At 34.2% G+C, this 9,191-nt stretch overlaps 1 long non-coding RNA gene across 1 annotated transcript; it reads right to left on the minus strand.

The window, feature by feature from the left end:
• Positions 1-1,521: 1,521 nt before the first annotated feature.
• On the minus strand, positions 1,522-3,383 carry LOC138322399 (uncharacterized). Its single transcript, XR_011208386.1, has 2 exons — positions 3,349-3,383; positions 1,522-1,837 (listed from the first exon to the last, which is right to left on the minus strand). It is a non-coding gene; the product is annotated as an uncharacterized lncRNA (long non-coding RNA).
• Between the last annotated feature and the right edge of the window lie 5,808 nt (positions 3,384-9,191).

Raw genomic sequence — 9,191 nt, forward strand, 5'->3', positions numbered from 1 at the left:
TCAGGCTGTGATAATGGTGACAGGTGTATGTCATCCACGCTACACCAGTCAGGCTGTGATAATATTGACAGGTGTATGTCATCCACGCTACACCAGTCAGGCTGTGATAATATTGACAGGTGTATGTCATCCACGCTGACAGTGTACACCAGTCAGGCTGTGATAATATTGACAGGTGTATGTCATCCACGCTACACCAGTCAGGCTGTGATAATATTGACAGGTGTATGTCATCCACGCTACACCAGTCAGGCTGTGATAATAGTGACAGGTGTATGTCATCCACGCTTCACCAGTCAGGCTGTGATAATATTGACAGGTGTATGTCATCCACGCTACACCAGTCAGGCTGTGATAATAGTGACAGGTGTATGTCATCCACGCTACACCAGTCAGGCTGTGATAATAGTGACAGGTGTATGTCATCCACGCTACACCAGTCAGGCTGTGATAATATTGACAGGTGTATGTCATCCACGCTACACCAGTCAGGCTGTGATAATAGTGACAGGTGTATGTCATCCACGCTACAGCAGTCAGGCTGTGATAATAGTGACAGGTGTATGTCATCCACGCTACACCAGTCAGGCTGTGATAATATTGACAGGTGTATGTCATCCACGCTACACCACTCAGACTCTGATAATGGTGACAGGTGTATACCTTATCAACGACAGCGAGCACTGTAGAGGCCTTCCAATGGGGGTAAATGGGGTTCGTCATAGGAGAATTTGCCATTTGGGGTACGCGCATTGTACCATACTGTCCTCAGGACAGCCTCGCTAATACAGTTATATAGTTATAGTTAATAGTCAACATACTACACACCATTTTGATATGCCCTTCTACAGATGAACTAGGGATCATTCAGACTATTGATATTGTCCCTTTAGTTTATCTATATATTCTGTATGTCCCTTAGTTTATCTATATACTCTATGTGTGTTCATTGTTTATGTTTTTGTGTACGTCTGTGACCGTCCTTAACATGTAATTTTATTTGTTCTTCTTGTGTCTTGACAAAGGGGCAGATCTTTTGTCCTATATTATAAATAGTATATATACCAGAAAACGAACAGGGTTAGAGAATATAACCATGTACCCCCTTAGTGTAAGACAGAGTAATCAAAGCCATTTGGATAATATTTCGACGTTGTCAAAGACTCGACGGGCCTCGTTGATGACAACTTCAGAATCTTACCATGCGTTTAAGATTCTCCTATCTCACTCTCAAGGAGATGAAATGTTCTAAAAGTATTAACTATATAGGAGTTATTTTATACTGTTTTACCCTTTTTAACCTTTTCATTTGCAATTTTAAATTTCCCAGTATCGGCATGTTTGAAAGTTAAATTATTTATTTTTGAAAGTTTTTATGTTTGTGAGTGAAGTCCTGAATTTGTAACAAACAGATGTTTTCCGGTATAATTTAGGACAAAAAAGAAGGTGGGAAATAAGATTGTAATTGTATCTAATTTAGGGCATAAATCAACTTGTATACAAACAACAATTTAAATGCAATGTTACTTGGAATTTTATTTCAGGCATTGGTCCTAAAGGTGAATGTCTCTTTAACACATTTTGTCCTCCTCATCCAACGACCCTCTGACGTCTTCGTCCACACCTCGACAGACATGCGAAGAGACGTTGACGACAACTTCTAGAATGACGACAACGCCTAAACGCAAGATAACATCTGCCTCTACAGTTTTCCCTGTGGGGTATGGTAGGACGATATCCCCAGCGGGCCTCTGTTTCAGTTGGAAGCAAAACTAGAAGCAAGAGTGTGGATAAGATAGCCACTGCTATCACGCTGGAGGTCCTCATGTTGGTGGAGCTGAAACAGTAAACATGTGATTGAAAATCATAGCAAAGCACATTCTAGATGAATTATTAGCTTTATAATAAGCATTTTCGATTAGTAACAAAATTTAGATATAAATCGATTGATGACATGATAACACGTATAAATGTCTTACAAATGGACACATCATTTCACAATTTGTAAATGTTTATTGCAAGGCCCAAAACTACCCTATTGTGATTTGCATCTAAAATCTGATATTGACAGCATTGGAAATTGAAGACAAAATTAGAAACAACACGGTATTGATATGAACAAGAACGCTTTCATTACAATTTTGTACATTAATGGATGGGTAGGTTGGTTGGTACGTCTTACCGTCCTATTCACAGCTAAGGTCATTTAAGGACACCACCATTTGTATACATTTCATTTTGCGTGTAAATATATACATGTTTTGGTCGGCTGCGGTAACATTTTGTAACAGGACTCTTGCCATTTTTATAGTGATATTTCACTGAAGCATGCTGTCAAATACACCATATTAGTTTTATATACACAATTTCAGATTTGGCACAAATGATGTTTTAATCTCCTTTTGATAAACAAAACTCATATTCTATTCATGCAATATTGATTTTCAATGCAATACCATCCCAAGAATTGTATTTGACATCTACTATTCACTTCTTTTTCGTTTCAAAAGTTTTCTAGACATTAGGAAAAACAATATTTTTATGTTTAGTCATCACTGATTAACAGCATTATAGGAGTTTCAGTAGACGTCTAGTTAAAATGATACGTTAGATATTCTTTCTCTACCGATAAATGTTTAATTTCCTTTTAGATGGTTCAGTTCCGCAATCTTAGAAAGAATTTGTAAGCAGGTTTTGTCAATTGTACAACTGTAGCAGTTCAATGAACCATATGATAATATCGGATATCGATTTGGCTAATTATGATCACAAGTGCAGTGTGCAATCAGGGTTTTTCACATAATTTTCAATACTAGTCTGTTGATGCATCTTTTCAATTAACGGCAATACATGCATTTTGTTGCGTCATTAAGAATGCATACAAGGTCGCAGTTTGTTTTAGCCCAGCTAGTTGCGCAAATATTGTATATTATTTATTTCTTTTGAAGTGACAGTTAGTTATAGCTGATCTATAGCCGTAAACATTTTACCTTTCATTTATTTCTATTGACGTGACAGCTAATTATAGCTAAGTAAGTCGTGAAAGTATCCTTTTTCATTTCTGTCGAAGTGGCAGCTTATGATAGCTTAGCTAGACATGAGATGTTGTTTTAAAATTATTTTTATTAATGTGGCAGCTAAGTATTGCTGATCTAGTCGCGAAAATGTTATACTATCCTTTCATAATATCAATGAACTATTAAGACTATTGATCAACTTGTTATGGATAACATGCTAATTACACAAACATTTTAATGTTTGCTCTGTCATTAGTGATTTCCTTAAAAGGATCATGTTTCTATATAATATACAAGAGCCTATATCTGTCTAGTGAAGTTAAAAACGTACCTGTAGATTGGCGTCGGCTGTAAAATGATTATCGTCGGCAGAAATGCACTTATTTTATAACTTAGACTAGACCAATCATTTACACTGGATAGACACAAGACAGAGTGCGCTAATTATGATACATTGCTAGTATCGTGTATACAATTATCACTTTGACAATAAAAAGAATAGTTATTTTACAAACAAAAACTTTCTGATTTTTAAGACAAAATGGCTGTGTTAATACTTCTTGGCACTGCATCGTACGACCTAACGTAAAATAATTTCTGTTAGAAATTGACTTGTTACTTATCCAAATTGACATCAAAACAGGAGATTAAACATTTTCATATTTATTTGATATAATGTTTCAGCCTAACACTGTTATAAAGCCAATGTATAGTGGATGGTTTTGCACTGACATAAATATTGTTGTCTGTTTCATCACATTAATGAGTACTATTGCGTTAAAAAAAAGTATTGCTGAACATCAACGTTCTGAATTTCGATTTACTGACTTATCTAAATGTCTAACTTAGATTTAATCCTGATATCAACCCCAGGTCCTCTGTCCTCTAGCTGATATCTGGACCATCGGGCACATAATGAATGTGATATGAAAATGGTAATATCTTAATATTCTTTCATATCACACGAAATAAGAATTCGGTTAAACGATTAAATATTTTGATAAAACGTATTTTTCCTCTAAATGAAATATTGTTTCGATAAACGAGATGTTCTTTCAATACGATAAAAAGAAATTTTGTATCGAGAAAACGTTAAAACAGGATAAAATTTGTTTCAATCTTTACAGTCAATGGGTTCCGTAGAGACTTGCGTATTGCCTTGACATATTTGAGACGATGTTATATCAATGTTTTTTTTTTTTTTTTTTTTTTTTAATCTTTATATAAAAAAGCAGATAACGGAAAACAGTGATGAAGTGGTTAAGGTACATGTATCTGATATTGCATCACGAGCCATCTAATATATGTGCCGTAACTGGGCGAAAATTTTGACATGCTATTTTTTCTTCATTTATCCTTTGAAAACCATAAGGTTTGATGAATTAAGCTTTGGAAACCATTCACATTGCTTCGGATGCCTTATTCCGTATTTGCATATTACAGAGTTATCTGCCCTTGCGGGTAGGTATTGATTGTGACGTCACGTGTATGCGAGCGTAACGTCATACTTATCGCACAAAACGACGGGAATTGCGCCCACAAAATAATGACGACACAGTGGATACCTACCCGCAAGGGACCTAGCTCTGTAATATGCAAATACGGAATAAAAGTTAGTTAAAACACAGAAATTGTGTACCGTAAACCGAATGAGAGTGTACTCCTTTTTACTACCGTTGGAAATATATAAGCACATTCGCAAACAGTACCAGTAATTCTATTCAGTGTGTAATATCACTGAAATAAAATGAAAATACTCAAAAGACAATAATTACATGATACCTGATACCATCAAAATAATTAATACATATGTATCACTAATCAGGCCGATACCCGGTGCTTTATTTTTACAAGCTGCGTTATTAAATCGTTAGTACTGCAAAGATACAGTTAGTCGTTTTTTTATGTTCGCCGCCGCCATTGGTAGAGGTTTGTAGAATTTACGGAACGGTAAATAGCGAGCCACATTATTAGTAACTCATACTCAAAACTGTTACATTGCACAACTTTGGCGTAAATACTGGAGCAAATCGATCATTCTAAATCGAAGTATTTTGTAGGAGTTGTAGCGCTTTCGGTTCCTCCTTTTTAGTTTCGTTTTTACAACGTGTTTTCGTTTTTATATTCATTCCGTAATATTAACCATCGCTCAAATAGTCACCAAACTAACACTTGTACATGGGTTAGGCCTAGTAAACGTAAGTCTTGTTTATAATATACGTATGTATTGCTAACGATAACAATACATGTGATTAATTGCATACTTCGTTTTTTATTTTGTTTTGCATGTGGTAAATACAATGATTATAAAGTTTACGGAACGGAGATGGCATGTACACAACTACCACAGTTGGTCATGGTAAAAAAAACCATCGGTCTAATTTCAACCACGAATAATTCGAAGTCTCGATGTTTCGAAGTTTTTCTGACGGTCCCTTGAACTTCGATACATCGAGGTTTGACTGTACCTACGTTACAATATATACCTTTGGCATGAGCAAAGAAAAAGACGACACCGCCATACGAGATTTTCGATAACATAAAATCGACGTCATTCCGGTGAATGTGACGTTATATTTTTGCGGCACTGAATGACGTTTCATTTACCGGAAAGTAAAAGTTTTTCGTTAAGTTAGAAAGAGTTCCGTCAGATGTGGAACAAATTAACGAGATCGTGTTGGCGAATAAAGCATTTTGTATTGACGGATAAATCACAATTATATCCGACAGCAGTTATCGGTCAGTATGTGGGGCAGATACAGAATGAATGATTTTAAATTCTGTACATGTTCTGTGTATATTAATAGAATAAATTATCTATTTAACATCGTTCATATATTCAAGGGTAATAACTCAGTAATTCGAAATTTTGAACGTTGATATTAAGCGATGCTCCCCCTTAACAAAACAAACAATAATATTACATCAGTGCAAAACATTAGCCTACGAGTAAAAGCCAAGATTGTACACAAACGATACATTAACTTCACACCAATAACGATCGATTGTCTCATCACCGTTTTGTATAAACAGTTCTGAATCCTTTCCTAATAAATCAATTAATCAGATATAGAATAAAATCGCTGGTGATTAGTAGCCAGTTACTGAGTTTAACAATAGGGATACCAATATACTTATATCTTACAGCAAATATTGAAGTCTTTCTTCTTGAATATTACTGGATTTGTTTAGAATTTTGTGAATCATTATTATTATTGAAAGTAACCTAAAATATCGGTGTCGTCATAAAACCTAATTCTAACCTCTCATACAGTTTGAGCTGTCAGGATAATCATTGCCCTGTCCATTCTACAGAAATGCTTCTCATACTTAAAGGGTTTGTGACACAAAAACCTTTTAATAAATTTTCTGATAGTTTGACCCCATCAATGATGGCTGATACACGTTTCACAGCACTCCGCAAAGCTGTTTGTCTATCTACTTTAGGGCAGTAAGGGTAAATTGCTGCGGCTGAGAAAACTTTAATGAGCTAGCCGGTCACGTGGTACCAAAGCGTCATCCGTTTCACCATGCTCTGCTGTCTGCTGTAGATACTGTATATTTACAGAGAAAAACTACAAAGTCTTCTAGTATTTTTTAAAATATCTACAGTAGAAAACAATGACAGTGATATCCCTGCTTTGGGTTTTGTTCCGGACATTATCCCATACCAGTTTGACACTTTGATGAGCACTCATAATTCTCTTTCTACAAGAAGGGGGATAACATCGCCATATGTTTCAGATACTGATCAAGAAAAGCAAGAAGGTAATGAAGAGGATCGGTTGACAAACACAGCTTGGGTTGTAATACACCTATTATTATTTTAATTTATTGGCATTAAATATAGATGTGGATGCCTCCATGGGGATTCATTAGATAAATTATTTTCAATAATGAATATAATCTGTAATATATCTTACATAATTACACTTTTTACATTAAAATAATCCATTGAAAACAATTAATTTCTCCTTTTATTACATTATATATATTTGTATAATTGATATCAGTGACTTACGACTTATATAATTACTACACTAATTTTACATACCTACATATTACAAATATACATGTATTTCAATAAAATCTTTTTTAATCAACATCAATGACAACGATGTGTAATACACTTCATTACTATGTCAATAAACAATTGTGAGAATTCAGTAAATGAGGATTATATTCTTGACAACAGAGGATTGTATAATAATGACATGGGTTACTACTGTGAGACAAAGCTAATTACATGGTACAATTTCCAAAAGTCAATTTCTCCATTTTATGTTGTGGATACATATTTAGTTATATTTTTTATTTTCAACAGGTGTTAATGTGGTTTCTGTGATCCAATGGTTACGGAATCGGAATCTACGGTCTGCTGTCGTGAGATAAATGATATCAATTCTATAGTTTTCAATAAAAACTTCTCTGTAGATTGTTTATATTGTTATTAAAGATGCTCCACCGCCGACAGAGTATAAATGATATTCATCATTTGAACAAAAATTGGCGTTTAATCGTGTATATATATGCCTAATTAGCAAAAAATAACATAAAATAATTTAGTTCGCCTTTGGTGCATGCGCAATTATTACTTTATTCTATATATGATATAGTGCCACAGAATTTTTTCGGGATGCAATTAATTATTTTTCATATTTTTAACTTGAAGTAAAATAAGAAGTTCAAACTTTTCACGGTGGTAATGGTGTACATTAAGTAACTTTTGTAACTGAAGACAAATACTAAATTGTCTGTTTCTGTTTTTGATAGTGAAAAAATATCATTTGTCAGCGGTGAAGCATCTTTAATTTTACCTATTGATATATTTATTATTAACAAAATGTTACTTTTGTTGCAATATTTATATACATTACATCAATCCTCTTCTTGATATAATTCATTTATATGACTATACAGCCAGATAGTATTACTGATATTATGCAATTATCTTTTTGATAATGTGTACTGTAGCATTGGTATGAGTAATTAAGCAGCAGGCCATGGTGAAGTCAGTAATTATAATATAAATGTACAATAAATACCATTATCAGGTCATATATTATAGGTCACCTTTTCAAACATGAATTGAATTGACCCTGAAGTAATTTAATGCCTCCAAATAAAACCCCATTCACACAAATGATGATTTTCTGTCAGCTCAAACTTGACACTTGTGTAATGCAATCATGTATTTTAAATACTTTTTTTCTTTGAAAAGTGAAAGAACTTGTTTTAAAAAACTTATTTTATTTTAACTTTTGCCATCCCCATGGAGTGGGGTATTTCGTTGAACTTAAAGGGGGCCCAATCTACAGACAACTTATCATTTTTTGTGTCACAAACCCTTTAAAATGCTCCAGTTTGCTTTACTGTCACTCGCTATTGTACAACTAATTTTACTCACAACATATGTTCTGTGACCTTTTGACCTTGTAAAGACACAGGCGTCTGAATGTTGTTACATTGGTCTACAGGCAATTGTACGTAGCTGTGATAGGTCCTTTATCGTTAAATTTAATTTAATTTGGTTTGAGTTCTTTAACTGCCAGAATTGTATAGAGCTCTATATTTTTCATTGTAGATGGGTATAAACAGGACCTGAAGATCTATATAACACAACAATGCCTTCAATACCTAGTACCAAGTGGAGCCCTTATATATTCTGAGGAAACAGTGTGTACCGTGACATCTCGTATAAGGCTATTAGAAAAATGTGTTCATGAAAATGTGTACCGTGACAAATCAAACGCACTTTTTTTTCTACAACATCCAATCACCAACAATGGGCCTAGTGCCAGCATATTTTGATTCTTGTATTATTATTATTGGTTGCAATCAAAAAAGTTTTTTTTAATCATCGATGACAACACCTCCGCGACCTGTTTAAGACGCGTTATCTTACGTTATGCCAAATATTAATTCTAAGGTGATTTTGGTATAGATGAAGTGTCGTAACTTCATTTTTCATACAAAACAACGAACTTGTCTGATGTATTCAATGTTTGAAGTACACATTTTTCGTATTTGCATGTAAAAGGTGTCATGGTACACATTTGTCAGCAAAATGGCCTAATGCCATACTTTGACTTGAAATAGCATTGTCGTCTTTGAGATCATCTTGAATAAAAGGTCATTTATTAACGAATTCAAAGACACACCATACAATACAAA

The sequence above is a fragment of the Argopecten irradians genome, chromosome 4 (assembly GCF_041381155.1).
Source record: "Argopecten irradians isolate NY chromosome 4, Ai_NY, whole genome shotgun sequence".
In the NCBI taxonomy this organism is placed as follows: domain Eukaryota; kingdom Metazoa; phylum Mollusca; class Bivalvia; order Pectinida; family Pectinidae; genus Argopecten; species Argopecten irradians.